This window comes from Idiotropiscis lumnitzeri, chromosome 4 (genome assembly GCF_059441095.1).
Source record: "Idiotropiscis lumnitzeri isolate Australia: NSW breed Sydney's pygmy pipehorse chromosome 4, RoL_Ilum_1.0, whole genome shotgun sequence".
NCBI lineage: Eukaryota > Metazoa > Chordata > Actinopteri > Syngnathiformes > Syngnathidae > Idiotropiscis > Idiotropiscis lumnitzeri.
The window spans coordinates 2,872,350-2,887,598 of record NC_142394.1 but is presented as its reverse complement, the minus strand read 5'-3'; the positions used below and the strand labels follow the sequence as shown (position 1 = coordinate 2,887,598).

At 43.0% G+C, this 15,249-nt stretch overlaps 2 long non-coding RNA genes across 2 annotated transcripts; both read right to left on the bottom strand.

The window, feature by feature from the left end:
* Positions 1–3,255: 3,255 nt before the first annotated feature.
* On the bottom strand, positions 3,256–12,115 carry LOC148337832 (uncharacterized). Its single transcript, XR_015842756.1, has 3 exons — positions 11,912–12,115; positions 10,966–11,121; positions 3,256–3,374 (listed from the first exon to the last, which is right to left on the bottom strand). It is a non-coding gene; the product is annotated as an uncharacterized LOC148337832 (long non-coding RNA).
* Positions 12,116–12,566: 451 nt separating this feature from the next.
* Positions 12,567–14,743, bottom strand: LOC148337831 (uncharacterized). The gene is made up of 2 exons (XR_015842755.1): positions 13,853–14,743; positions 12,567–13,722 (listed from the first exon to the last, which is right to left on the bottom strand). It is a non-coding gene; the product is annotated as an uncharacterized LOC148337831 (long non-coding RNA).
* Positions 14,744–15,249: the final 506 nt, after the last annotated feature.

The window sequence follows — 15,249 nt, the reverse complement described above, 5'->3', positions numbered from 1 at the left end:
ATGAATTATGTGAAAGGAATTACATGAATCTAAATTGAATGACCTGAATTATGTGAAAGGAATTACATGAATGTAAACTTAATTACCTGAATTTTGTGAAAGGAATACATGAATAGACTGAATCACATGAAAGGAATTACTTGAATACAGTGAAATCACATGAATTATGTGAAAGGAATTACATGAATGTAAATTGAATGACCTGAATTATGTGAAAGGAATGACATGAATAGAGTGAATCACATGAATAATGTGAAAGGAGTTAAAGGAATGCGAAATGAATGGCCTGAATGTCTTGAATTTCAAACTGGAAGCATTTAAATGTGAAATGTTGAATGTCCCAATCGAAATGAATGGGGTGAATTTGGGGTGAAAAATGTGAAATAGTGAATAATCTGAATAAGTGAATGACGTGAAAAATGGAAGCCCCCATCACATGAATAAGTGGAATACGTTAAAAGTGGAATGAAGTGAATCGGTTGAATTTTTATTCATACTTTAATACTTCAACTTGTTACACAAGCACACGCATGCACGCACACGCACACACACACGGGATTTAAATATATATATATATATATATATATATATATATATATATATATATAGCTGTCGGATTAGAAAGAAGGAGGCCGCGGCGGTGGTGGTGCTCTCACGGTGCTCCCGCCTCGAATCAAATCGATAGTTTTTAATTGCTGCCACGCTTGTCTCTGTACGCTCGTGTGATGCTGCAAACGAAATACGAATTGATGTTTAATGCAAGCGTGTAAATATTTAGTGTATTTTGAATGGAACCAAAACCTATACACTATGCCGAGTTGTACTATTATTATGAAGCTACATACTAAAAGAAATACTAATTATATTTCATTTTTCTTGAGCACCAATCAATTTTTTATTGTAGAAGGGAGTGTAATCATATAAATAAAATTGAGGATATGCACTGTGGTAAAGAAAACTAAAATCATCACTTGAATTGATTTTTAATTTTGTTTTTATTTAACCTGAATACAAAACGTTTTGTTTTGCTTCTCTAGTAAATAACATTGCACAACACTTACAATTGTTACCAAATCAAAATGCATACCCAATTTAAAAAAAAAAATTGAGCACTAAAATTTGTATACTATAACGACATATTTATGTTATGTTTTATTGTTGGGTGTTGCCGATAATGGCTTATGGCAAATGCGTCATGTTGGAATTTGGGTAGTGAAATTTCCGACTTAAAAACGCAACATGTAGTTAGTTAGCGCTTGCGCTCTTGCGGTTTCGATGTCAATCATGCCAGCATAAAAAGTGTGTTTTGGTTTTTAATACATGTGAATTCGCTGACGAACGCCGCCACAAACGACAGTAGACGCTACATTGTTAGCGTACCACAACAAGGCACCGCGTCCTACGTTCCATCAGACGTACAGCTTTCAGACACGACAGTCCTTGTCATAAATTAAATCAGGCGTCAGCTGCAAAGTTTTTACTTCATAAATGCTCGTTTATCAATGCTGTGTTGCTATGAAAGGGACGTTTACATGTATCAAGTAACTGTGTGTAGCAGTTCAGTTTATATTTCCAGCACATGCATGAGAGAGCAGCTCTGGTGAACATGGCCTTGCGAATGGATTCTTTTATTTTTTTTTAATATCGATGCAAATTATGAGCAGTTTATATCAATATTAAATCGATTTTCGATGAATCTTTACATTGGTAATACACCCCTACACACACACACACACATATATAAATATATATATATATATATAAATGCGAGAGAGATAGTCTTAAAAGAAAAATCCAGAAATCAAAACGTAGGATTTCTAACAATTTATTTGTGTGATACAGTTGCCAACAAGTATTTGAACACCTGTCTATCAGCTAGAATTCTGACCCTCAAAGACCTGTTAATCCGCCTTTAAAAGTCCACCTCCACTCAATGTATTATCCTGAATCAGATACACCTGTGTGAGGTCGTTAGCTGGATAAAGACACCTGTCAACCCCATACAGTCAGTAAGACTCACACTTATAACATGGCCTAGTTCAAAGAGCTGTCCCAAGACACCAGGGACAAAATTAAATTGTACAACTCGACAAGGCCCGATAGGGCTAAGGAGAAATTGGAGAAAAAGAGAATAGGTCCACTGTTAGAGCAATCATTAGGAAATGGAAGAAGCTGAACATGATGATCAATCTCATTCGGAGTGTAGCCCCATGGAAGATATCACCTTGTGCCGGGGTTTCAATGATGCTAAGGAAGTTGTATGACACCACAGGACTTGGTCAATGACCTGAAAAGAGCTGGGACCTCCATTTCCAAGGTGACTGTCGGTAATAGGACGTCATGCACTCAAAAAAATGTAACATCAGATTTAATTTACAAAGTAACGTCAACCGGTCCCACACAACACTTTTATTTGAATGTGAAGAATATTAGATGACTAAATTTCAGCAAATGTTCTTAAATTGCTACTACATCATGTAGATGTGTGGAATTTATTTAATGCGATTATGTTGAATATACTCAGCAGTTTTGAATTTCTTCATTATGTTGAATTTCTTCAACATCTTTGCATTGAAATTTTTTCAACATCTTTGCGTTGAATGTACATGGCATTGTTAAGTTTAATTACTGGTTATTCTTACATGGTATTTACTAAACATGATTATGGGCAATTTATTTAACATTATTTTATATATTTAATATGATAACTGATGTTAAATAATTAACACAAATTAGTTACAGGCCTTAGAAAATTCCACAAGTCAATTTATGTTCTTCATATTTAATTTATGTATATGCCAAACACAGGACCTAACTGCTTTGAGTGTCTTTCCTTCTGTGTCTGCATATGTCTGCATGTGTCTCTGGAAAACAGCCATAGGTAAACAGGAAAAAAAATACAAGGCGTTTGCAAATTGTGGCAAACATTGTCCTAAAGTGCTTTCTGCGTTAAAGGATATGAAAAGGTCATACATTAAAAAAAAGGTGTGGTATATCACAGCAGTTCAACAGCTAGCAGTCAAAGGCACTACTGGTGCAATCATAAGGAAAGCTCCATTCCGTTACTTGAATAATTTGCCTTGAAGACCTGTACCTCCTGTGAGAGTTTATGTCCATCTAAGTCCATCAACAACTTCGGAGAAAATTTGAGAGAGTATTTAAGGCTACCTGGGTACTGTAGATTTAAACAGTAGATTAGTCCAAGAAATAGTGCACAACAGTGTGCCTCATCCTGCCTGAAGCACTTCCACCCCCCTCAAAAATAACACTGACACCCTGAGGGTCATCTGTGGGGTTCCGCTCCTTCATTCTGAATGACATATAACGCCATGTCAGTTTGCTGACTTGTTGCTTGCGCTTCAAGATCCACTTCCCTAAGAAGAGGAAATCAGAACAAAGTATTTGGGGGAGAACTGTTTTAACAGTCATTGACTATGATTGTCTATGGTCACACTATTAAAAGATATTTATAACAATTCAAAATGTTTTAAGGTGTTTACCAATATCCCAAACCGAAAATATAATAAACTACAACTATGATAGAAAATTAGAAATAACCTTTAGTAAAACATTGGTTCAGACTAGATTAAAATAAATCTGCAATAATTTCAGATCTTAATTAGAAACCTGTAACTTATTTTGCAAATAACTTGACCAATCAACACCAAATCATGTAAGCATGCCGACAATTGGACACAGAAGAAGCCCTATTTATTTTTATGTTTTATAATTTTTTTCAAAATATCTAAGTGCCACGTTATGATGGAAGCAACTAGTCTGTACAATATGATGGAGCTGGGCATCAAATTTTGCTTTTCAAAATTCCTTTTTGACGAAACATTCTCTGTAGTATGTTTCACCAAGATCTACAAAAACTGGGAGGCATATGTAACAGCCCATGACATACAAAAATGTCTTTTAGAGCTATGTGCTAAACGGATCAGGAATTGTCACCATTTTGGGGGGCTTTTTATATTGGTTATATTTTAATGAATTCCTCCGAGGGACTTTAGCCTATCATGTTCAAACTTTGTTTTGTGGCAGTTGAAATGAGCACACACGACTGACTGTGAACACGTCTTTATTCCAAGACTGCCAACAACAGAATAACGCACAATCACAAATTCGCGCCAACAAACATTAACATGAATACGCCCCCAAACGGGATGCCTGCTGGGTGAGAGGCATGGTCCTAATGTCCGCCACACAGCCCCCCCCCGAACACCCAGAAGGTCGCTCAGAACAAAAACCTCACAGGGGGCTTCACCGGCCTGCCACAACGACTACGCAGGCCATCCTTTAGTGGTGCAGTTGAAACCCGGTGGGCAGGGGGGTCAGGCGAGACAGGAGCGGGAGCACGACACACAACGTCGTCGCGCGGAAGTGAGGGCGTGGACTTTGGAGGGCGACCGCGGCGAGGGACGTGGGCCGGCAACAGCACATCGCCTGCAACCAAATGAGCTGGTTTTAGCTTATCTACCGAGACGCACTCCCTTCGCCCACCCATATCAAGCACAAAACTCTTATCGCCGCGCTCCAGCACCCTAAACGGGCCGTCATACGGTGGCTGCAAGGGCGAGCGGTGGGCATCGTGGCGCACAAAAACAAAACGGGCTGACATAAGCGCGGACGGCACGAATACCTTGGGAACACAGTGGTGAACCGGTGCAGGGCTCAGGGGCCCCCCCGACAAAAAGGAAAAGGGCGGAGCGTCCAAACCGTCTGGCAGAAATTCACCAGGTACGCGAAGCGGCTGACCGAGCACCAACTCAGCAGGAGCGGCGTTAAGATCCTCCTTCGGCGCTGAACGTAAGCCGAGCAAAATCCACGGCAGACGGTCGACCCAGTTACCGTCCGATAACGCAGCTCGCAGCGCAGCTTTAAGTGACCGGTGAAAACGTTCGCACAAACCGTTAGCCTGCGGATGGTAGGCAGTAGTGCGGTGCACGCGCACACCCAACGATACTGCCAAGGCTGACCAGAGCTCAGATACAAACTGGGGGCCCCTGTCCGAGGTGATATCGGACGGCGTGCCAAAACGTGCGACCCAGGACGACAGAAACACACGGGCTATATCCACCGAGGTCGTGGAGGACAGAGGAACCGCCTCTGGCCACCTAGTCGTCCGGTCCACCATAGTGAGTAGGTGAGTAAAACCTTGCGAAGGGGGAAGGGGACCTACCAAGTCCACATGCACATGGTCGAACCTCCTGGCCGGAATCGGAAAAGGTTCAAGGCTCGACCTGGTGTGTCGGTGGACTTTGGCACGCTGACATGCTACACAGGCCGCTGCCCACATCCTGACGTCCTTACGAAGCCCGGGCCAGACAAACTTTGCCCCAACCAGCTTGACCGATGCACGGACGCCAGGGTGTGAGTGGATCGAATCAAAAATCCGGCGACGCCATTCCAACAGAACGAGGGCGGCCCGTGGACACATCGCAGAGGAGAGCAGTGCGACCGCCCCGCAACACCACCTCCTCAAGCTTAAGAGCCGTACTCACTGCCTTGAGGTTGCGGATGTCAGGATCAACGGACTGGTCGGCAGCCATTTCCGAAAAATCAACCCCGAGCTGGACTGGACACACGATCGCGCGCGATAAACAATCAGCCACAGGGTTACACTTACCGGCCACGTGCCGAACGTCCGTCGTAAACTCTGAAACGGCCGCCAAGTGCCGCTGCTGACGGGCCGACCATGGTTCAGTAACCTTTGACATCGCAAACGTAAGTGGCTTATGATCCACGTAAGCCGTGAAACGGCGTCCTTCAAGAAGGAAGCGAAAGTGGCGCGTCGCAAGGTACAAAGCCAACAACTCTCGGTCGAAAACACTACACTTGCGTTCGTTATCCCGCAGCTTACGACTGAAAAACGCAAGAGGCTGCCACACATTTGCCACGAGCTGCTCAACCACTGCCCCAACAGCTATATCAGAAGCATCTGTAGTTAAGGCAACTTGCGCAGTCGCAATCGGGTGGACCAGGAGAGTCGCACTCGCCAGGGCGTCCTTAGTTTGTTGAAAAGCCTGTTCCCGCCGTGCAGACCACTCGACAGTATCATTAGCTTTCTTATTTTTCAAGGCATTGTAAAGAGGATGCAGGAAGTGGGCCGCACGCGGGAGAAACCGGTTATAAAAATTAACCATGCCCAAAAACTCCTGCAGCGCCTTAATTGAGGCCGGGCTGGGGAAATCCACCACTGCCTTCACCTTGGCGGGCAAGGGGACCGCGCCCTGTGCTGAAATCCGGTGGCCTAAGAAATCAATCTCAGCCAGACCAAATTGACATTTCGCTGGGTTAACGATCAGACCATGCGAATCAAGACGCTTGAAAACCTCTGTTAAGTGCGACAGATGTTCCTCTGGTGAAGGACTGGCCACCAGAATATCGTCAAGATAAACAAACACAAAGTCGAGGTTGCGCAACACAGAGTCCATCAATCTTTGAAAAGTCTGTGCTGCCCCCTTCAGTCCAAAAGGCATGCGCAAGAATTCAAAAAGACCGAACGGGGTTATCACCGCGGTTTTGGGCACATCTTCCGCCTGCACAGGCACCTGGTGGTAACCACGGACCAAGTCCACTTTTGAAAAAATGGTGGTGCCCGCCAAACGGGTGGAAAAGTCTTGAATGTGTGGAATGGGGTAACGGTCATGCGTAGTCACATTGTTAAGGCGACGAAAATCACCACAAGGCCGCCAGGAACCATCCCTTTTAGGCACCATGTGTAAAGGCGAGGCCCACGGACTGTTAGAACGCCTCACAATCCCCAAACGCTCCATTGTAGCAAACTCCCCTTTTGCTATCGCCAATTTGGCCGCGTCAAGGCGACGCGCGCGAGCAAAAACAGGCGGGCCGACCGTGGGTATGAAATGCTCCACCCCGTGTTTAGTGCATGCGGTGGAAAAGGCTGGAGTCGTTAGGGAGGGAAAGTCTGTCAGCAGGCGCTGATAAATGTCACCCGATGCCAAATAATTCGCATGCGTTAATGGCCCGAGTCCCCCAGCCTCACACGGAAAAGTAGCAAAAGAAACAGCGTCAATCAAACGGCGGTTTGCGACATCAACGAGCAGTCCATGTGCACACAGAAAATCCGCGCCGATAATGGGAACCGTGATTGCGGCAACAAGAAAGTTCCACTGGAAATCACGTCCATGGAAGCACAGAGTCACCGACCTGGAACCAAAGCTGATGATGGGCGAGCCGTTAGCCGCACACAGGGGTGGTCCGCAAACGCCGCCCGCCTTGTCCATGGCGGAGGGTGTAAGCAGGCTGACTTGCGACCCGCAGTCCACCAGGAAACGTCGTCCAGAGGACGAGTCTGTAAGGAAAAGCAGCTCGCTCTCTTTGCCGGCGCCCACAGCCACTACTGAACGCCGGCGTTGGAGTTTCCCGGAGCTTCGTAGGTGCAGGGGGGAACACAACGCCGAGCCCTGGCGCCAAACCGCTGATGGAAGAAGCAGAGAACCTTCCCACGACGCTTTCGAACGACCACCGCGGCCACCGTTGACGGATCCACGTCTGGTGTCGTCCCAAGGGTGGAATCGGCCGCCACACTTTGCACGGCGAACCGTCTCGTAGCCAGCAGAACTCGATCCGCTTCCTCAGCCAAACCTCGATGATCGCCGGTCGCCAGACAAGCGGAGTTAGCCAACACTGCGCGCACCGGAGATGGTAGCTGTCGCAGGAAAATGTGCGGGAAAATAAAACCGCCCTCATCCGAACCCAAGAGCGACAGCATATTGTCCATGAGATCCACTGCCGTGCCATCGCCCAAACCGGGCAGGGAAAGGAGCCTATCTGCCCTCTCTGAGTCCGACAAACAGAACCTCCTCAGCAGAAGCTGTTTGAGCGCGTCGTATTTCCCGCCATGTGGAGGTGCTCGCAATAGCTGCATAACACGACGTGTAGTCAGTTGGTTGAGGGACGCCACGACCATGTAGTACTTCGGGTCATCGGAGGTGATTCCACGAAGGTGGAAAAGCGCTTCCACATGCTGGAACCACGAAGCCGGATCGCTCTGCCAGAACTCCGGTAGCCTCACGGTAGCGGTGACGGCTGCAAGATGAGGGAGTTGGGGCGGCATGGCCGAGGAAGACACCTCTTCATCTACGACTTGAAACATACTCAGCGTCGGGGTCACCAATGTGGCAGTTGAAATGAGCACACACGACTGACTGTGAACACGTCTTTATTCCAAGACTGCCAACAACAGAATAACGCACAATCACAAATTCGCGCCAACAAACATTAACATGAATACGCCCCCAAACGGGATGCCTGCTGGGTGAGAGGCATGGTCCTAATGTCCGCCACAGTTTCATCGAAAGCCAATGAGAGAAAAAGATATTGAATGCTTTATTTGATCACAAGCTGTTGCAATGCACTGTTTGCAAAGAAAAATTATGCGGTTTTTGAGGGTGTAAACCTGGGTCAATACTAATGAAACTTTGCCCACACATAAGACAGGGCAAAAATATTTATATTATAGAGGGTGATCGTGCTATGTGCCGGTAACCCAACAAGGCAAAGATTGCAAGAGCTCCTTATAGCAGCTCACAGCTCTAGTAATCAAATTGGATTTATCATCTGTTGGACTACAATGTTTTTTTTATTTATTTATTTTTTGACAGACAAGACTGACATACTGGTGAAATTTACTGTCGTTCTAAAATAGCTGTGACGATCTGTTATTAAGCCATGGTGGAAGTGTGGTAAAAATAATGATTAGTGATTCAGTTCGGTTTGGCTTGAACTAATGACAAACTTAGGGTTATCATCAACAATTCATAAAGTATTTTGCAACTTCTCAGCGACTCCTTTATGAGGTCATCAGGACTTTGATTATGATAAACGCAAAGCCCTTTCAGGATGCATTTTCCAGCAGAGTGATTCTGTACTTGATAAATAAAATCACAATCTACACGCAGTATCTCAGCATATCTTCAGGGCAAAGGTTCCTTTCCAAATTCAGCAGAACAGGAAACTGGTACGCTGGCGTCTTAACACCTGGGAATGTTGTTACAAAAGAAACAATACAGGCGACAGAAGAGTTTAATCTAATCCACGTGAATCTCAAATGGCAAGTCAGCAGGTAGAGTTAATTGAGATGTATGGAATTATACTAAAAGGATATTGGTAAGTACAACAGGGTTTGTCTGCATTTTCCAGTGAGTAGGATTTAAGATGTAGGTTATTTTTTTCTCTATTCTAAACACAAAATTGATCTATAATTGCATTATGTAAATTCTAATCAAGATGTATTATCCAAACAGACTTGTGTAAATTTTCAGTGATTTTGTCAATCTTTATTAGCATACACATAAATTGCCTGAAATTTGAATTATGCGCATCAAACATGTTTATGTTTTAAGGACTTGCAGAGTGATGACGACAATTTCGCATAAGCAAGGGTTGGTGAGATAAAACAAAAACATGGAAATAGCATTAAGAAGTAGGCGTATAACTTTAAGGAGAAGTGCCGGTTTTTGAATTTCGATGTTCTCTGTAGCATGAAATACAACAATGTACTAACCCATACGGTTTTATGTTACAAAAAGTCTTTCAGGATATAGTTAGGTTAAAGTTGCGCAGTGTATATCCATAAAATGTGAATCCACAGAGAAATCGATAGTAACGCCACAGTTTGTGTTGACAAACACGTAAATATCTTCAGTCTTCCAGCTTTGTCCCTGTCAGGTTTAAAAGGTCCTGACGCCTTCATTAGACTGAATTAAATGCAGAGAATCAGAGGAATAACCAGGGAAGGTTTTGTCTTTTCTCCATCGCGATGGGAGGAGAAGCCAGGAGGTGAAGTAGGCGTCTTGCCAGTTCAATCTCCCGTACTCTCACTGACTTCTTCGCCCATCCCTCTGGACTTTATTCAGAGAAAAACGAAACCTATGGAAAGTGAAACTTAAAACAAGCGTGTGGGTGTGCGCATGTGTGCTGAAGCAATGATGTGCGTCTGTGAGTGTGTGTGTAATTATCATTGATACAAATAGTGTATAAAAAACATGATTAAAAATACACAAACTATTTACATACTCTCACAGTCCCCTTTGCACATCCTCCATTGATGCCCAGGTTGGATTATTCACATGATCCGAGTATTCAAGCGCACGATCTACTCACCTGTGAACTTGCCCGGCGTCAACTGGGCCGACTGCAGGAAACAGACACATGCATGAGCGATCTGGCTCATATTTTAGCGACGACCAGCAGATTTACACAGCGCTAAAAAATAATAATAAAAAAATAAATAAATAAATGTAAAAAATCATCGTTTATCTTAGCAAAAAATGTATTGAAAGCAGACGGTCATTATTAAAACTATGAGGCATGCTGCGCATGTGCATAGCTGCCTTAATGTTCGTTGCAGTCGGCACGGATGATGCCCAGCAAGTTCAAATGTCAGTAGAAGGCGCTCCATTAGCCGGTTCACATGAACAACAAACCTCGGAAATAATGAATGATGAAAAGAGGCAAAATTTGGTAATTTGGTGAAATTAAGAGTCTGTGGTGCTAGTGGCCGCGCTGTGTGTGCCCCGTGGACTCATGTTTCACGGATTTACATCACTCAACCTCAAAGGACTTTTTGTTACACCTACACTGTAGGAAAGAGTACATTGTCATATTTCATGCAACAATGTCAAAACCGCAAAACTGCACTTCTTTAAAAAAGAGAGTGTAAGACGGCAAAGTGCTCAAAATACACAATTTACGGGGTTTTTTTTGTTTTTTTTTAACCATTCGAGCAGGGACACATCCCTATCATTTTCACTTATTGCTAGATTATACATGGGGAAAAACAAATTTGTTGACCGTGGACAATTTAAGTTTTTCAACCCAGCTAACACGCATAAAATCAATAAAAGCCCCTTTTTTAAAAAAAAAAAAAATGGATTAGATATACTAAGTGGATCAGATAATGGATGGATGGATAAATGATTTCATGCAACTACCAACCGTGCCCATGGCTGCCATGATCCTTGTTATTCTTAGTCCTGCCATTCTGCCCTTCTTTCGGAAGGCTTTCAACAATGGATCTGTGTAATGATCAAGTTGGAACATGAAGGTTTGGACCAGTGGCTTTGTGGTGATCCAGGTGAATTCAGCATTTATCTGTAACAAATTGCGTGATGGACAAGGAAATGTTAACCAGAAATGTCGTTTTATATCACCACAGTGGTACCACAGTGAGATTTTCATGTCCTTACATTAAATCTCTGTGAGAATTTCTTTTTTTCCATTTTCATTTTGAACAGTGGGTTTTTATTGCCCTTATTTACCTTCTGCTCAGTACCCCTTCTTGCCTTTTGGCCTCCAGCGTATATATATATATATATATATATATATATATATGTTTCACCTTTTTGATAATTAGGAAGAAAATGTACCTCTGCCTTAGGTGGCTTCTTTACTTTGTTGGTTGAGACGTAGGTTTGATGCACCCCACTCTTGCTTTCTTTTGAAAGAATTCAGGCTCAACTCTGGGAAACCAGCATTTCTCAATATTGTGCGGTAATTGTTCATTTTAGTGGCCAGACCTTTTTTCCAGCGGCCATAACCAGTTCCTTGATTTCCTAATCAGGGATGCTTTGCGACCAGAGCCCGTGCCACTTGTTCCATGTCTTCACTCTCAGGGTACATTTTGTATTATTTCTTTTACCAACGCATCTAAACAGCTTGACCTCACTCCGGTACTTCGACTCATGCCATCAAGGACGATCCTGAATTTATAGAGGACAGTGAATTTGAGGAGGCGGCAGAGGAAACAGTTTCTTTGTCTGATGCAGAGGACAAAGCATCATATAATCCTTGAAGAGACAGCCTGAAAGTCCGCCAAGTATGGAGCATTGTAAGGAGCTATTGTGAGGTGTAGTTTGTTAGAGGCACAGTGAAAGTAATTTACCTGTCTTTTACCAGGAAACTGGATGACAAGTTTACAAAATCATTGTCTAATCTTGCGTCTCTGAACTGCAGTCAAAAATTTCCCAAAAAGTCATCCTGTCTTTTGATCTTCGATTTAAGTTCCTCAAGATCAGGAGGAATTCCGTTTGAAAGATCTAAAACGACGACATTGTCTTCTCCAAGGACCAATCTTAGACTGCAGCCATTTTGTAGTCAATCTTAAACGAACGGATAAAACAGAACAAAAACAGTGTATTAATGAAATTGAAAATTGCCATAAATATTAACATCAGTTTAAAGTTTTTAAATCCTAATTATAATCCAACAACGTCTTGCTGTTTTTAGATGCGATAATCATGACAGTCATCAGACACACAAAACGTAAATCAGAAAGTGGAATATGAGACTGTGAGGGATCACAACATCTAACAAGAAGTCAGACTAAGAGAGACAGACAAGACATTAACATCTCATGACAGACAGAGAGAGCACAGAGACAGGGAGAATGAAGGAGAGACAATAACATCCGTTACTATACAGAATTACCCAATTAGATCACAGAGATGATTAGGGGGCCTGTTGCGTTGGCAGCTTCGTAATCCATATTTCTTTCTTTGCTCACCGCACCGACATAACACTTCGATAGTTTCAGGATGTTGGCATCTCAACGTTTATTTCTTTGTACACAACACAACAAGCCTTCTCACAGCCAACTTCCATAAAAGGGCATTACACCTAACGTAAAGTGTCCGCACGTAAAACATGAGAGATTTACGACAGTTACAAAATATAATTAACATTGCAATAAATATGACATGACATTCAAAGAAATACACATAAAGTCATATTGACATTTTGGCATATTATTAAATATATCACTCCTTAAAATAAAGAATATAATGAGAGCATATAACTCAACAGGGCCTTTTGAGAGAGTGAGGTTGGGGAATTTACTGACACTGCAGAGCCCCTCTACTCTTTAAGTATAATGAGGTCTCGAACATGACTCAAGGTCAGCATCAAAGCCCATTTTGAAATCCGTTGCCCACGGTAACAGGAAAGGTCGAACTACCACGCAACATAAAATTTAATTAAAAAAAAAAACAAATTATAATAACAATAGAAAAAAATGTCCGGTGGCGACATGTGAATCACTTTCTGTTATGTTCATGTGCAAATTATTCATTTAGCTGTAAAATACAGAAATCTTTTGAAAGTTACCGCCCGCTTGGATCCGACCTCATAGTCAACCACAGGGTAATGGTCAGCTAGGTCCTTCAAATCAACTAACACCACCTGTCTTGTTGGCTCCAACTAGTAGGCTCCCAATACCATGCAGAAAATTCTTGACAATGAGGCTTAAATCACCCTATAATACAGAGCTGAATTATTTCAGAGAATTCTGGGTGGCCCACAAGATCCATGCACTCATGCCCTTTATGTACTCGATGCAATTAATGGAGACATTATTGGCAAGGTTCACCACAGTGACTTCAGGGTATTTCTGAGTGAGCACATGCACAACACCTTTGCTGTGTGAAATCTGTGGGAACCTTTGAGACGTGTGCTACCTTCAAGGGATATTGTTCACTTGCAGGTGTGTTTAAATGATAGCCCACCATCAACTGATGTCTTTTTGTCAATGACAGAGTCATGTTCCGGAGGATCTTTATATGCCTGACAATCTCCTTAAAAAAGTCATGTTTTGCGTCAAATCTCATGGTCCACAGTGCTACTAGGGCAGTGTTTTTCAACCTTTTTTGAGCCAAGGCACATTTCTTTCATTGAAAAAATCCAGCGGCACACCACCAGCTGAAAATGTGGGAAAAAAAAGCTTTTATCACAAGATAACTGTTTTTGAACATTGAAGAATGAGCTATTAAAGGTCTTGCATATGAATCAAAGAATAAAGTATCTTAGAATCTTTCACATTTATACTCACCCAGTGTGAAACCTGGGCTTGTTTGGATGAACACAGAGCTGATATATTGGCAGGAATTGATGAAAGACACACACAAAGCTCGTCCTCCACAGCCCTCAATCTTTCTCTGTTTTTAGTTTTTATAGCAGTCAGGCTTGAAAAGCTCACCTCACACAGGTATGTTGTGGAAAATGGGAGCAATGTCATAATAGCTTTGTTGGCCAGCATGGGGAACTCCTTGGCAGCTGACAACCAAAAACTGTCCAAAGGTAGATCAGCAAAGCGTAGCTTGAGTCCACGGTCCTGTCTCAGTTCAGTTAGTTCTTCCTGCTCATGTAAAATCATGTCCTTCCCTACAGCTGATGCTGAGCTGAATGGGTCCCTAACCCAGTCAAAGCACTCTGTGGAGGCTGAAGAGAAATAGAATGACATCTTCTCCTCAAGAGTTTTCAAATGTTTAACTATTATATTACACAGTGCAACAGTGTTAATATTTGCCATTTATTGGTGAGTGGGAACATTTCAAGATTGCCACTTTCCACATGTTGCTGCCAGAGTTGCACCTTTGAAGTAAAGGGTGTTTTGTTTGGAGATGGCGTTTAAGCTTACTTGGGTCCATAGTACCGTTGGAGAGCTTTTCACCACATACAAAGCACAACGGAGTCGGTGTTGTTGCATCTCCGCTAAAAGTAAATCCAAATGAAAGATAGCTTTTGCTGTATTGCCTCGCGGCAGAAACTTTGCAGGTCGTCTTTGCTTTTTTTTTTTTACCTCCACTCATACTAGGGCCTTCATCTAGGTCCGGATTTTGTCCAGGGTCCAGTTCAGAGTCAGTATTTTTTCTCTTCAAAAACACCGTCGTTCTGTTCTCTACTTTTTTTATTCTGCTTTACACTTCTCGCTGCATCCGCGCGTCACTAATTCGCTTGTCTCCAAGCACAAGGTAATTCGCTACCTGCTGCTGCTGCTGCTGCTGCCTACTGGTCTGGATCAGTACTACATTTTACTACTCACTCTGCCAGGCGCGAGACTGCACAGGCACTCAAATTGGATATTTTCCCACGGCACACCTGACAATATCTCACCAGTGTGCCGCGGCACAGTGGTTGAAAAACACTGTACTAGGGGACCAAAGTTTTTCATCATTTCAGGATAATGCTCCAGAAAATGATGTTTTGGCAACAACGTTTTTATCAGGAAACACCTCCATGGAGCATTGTCAGTGCTCTGAGATTTTTACCTCCAAGTAGTCAATGGACTCAACACAATGAAAGGGAGCAAAGTGAGACAGACATTGAGTTAAAACACAAGGTCTTTTAACAGCAAAGCAGCTTTCCCCTCTTTCCTGGGCTTTGGTTATGTGACTATGATGAACATCTTTGGTTCTTCGCTGAAATGCTTCCTTTCCCTGAATTTTT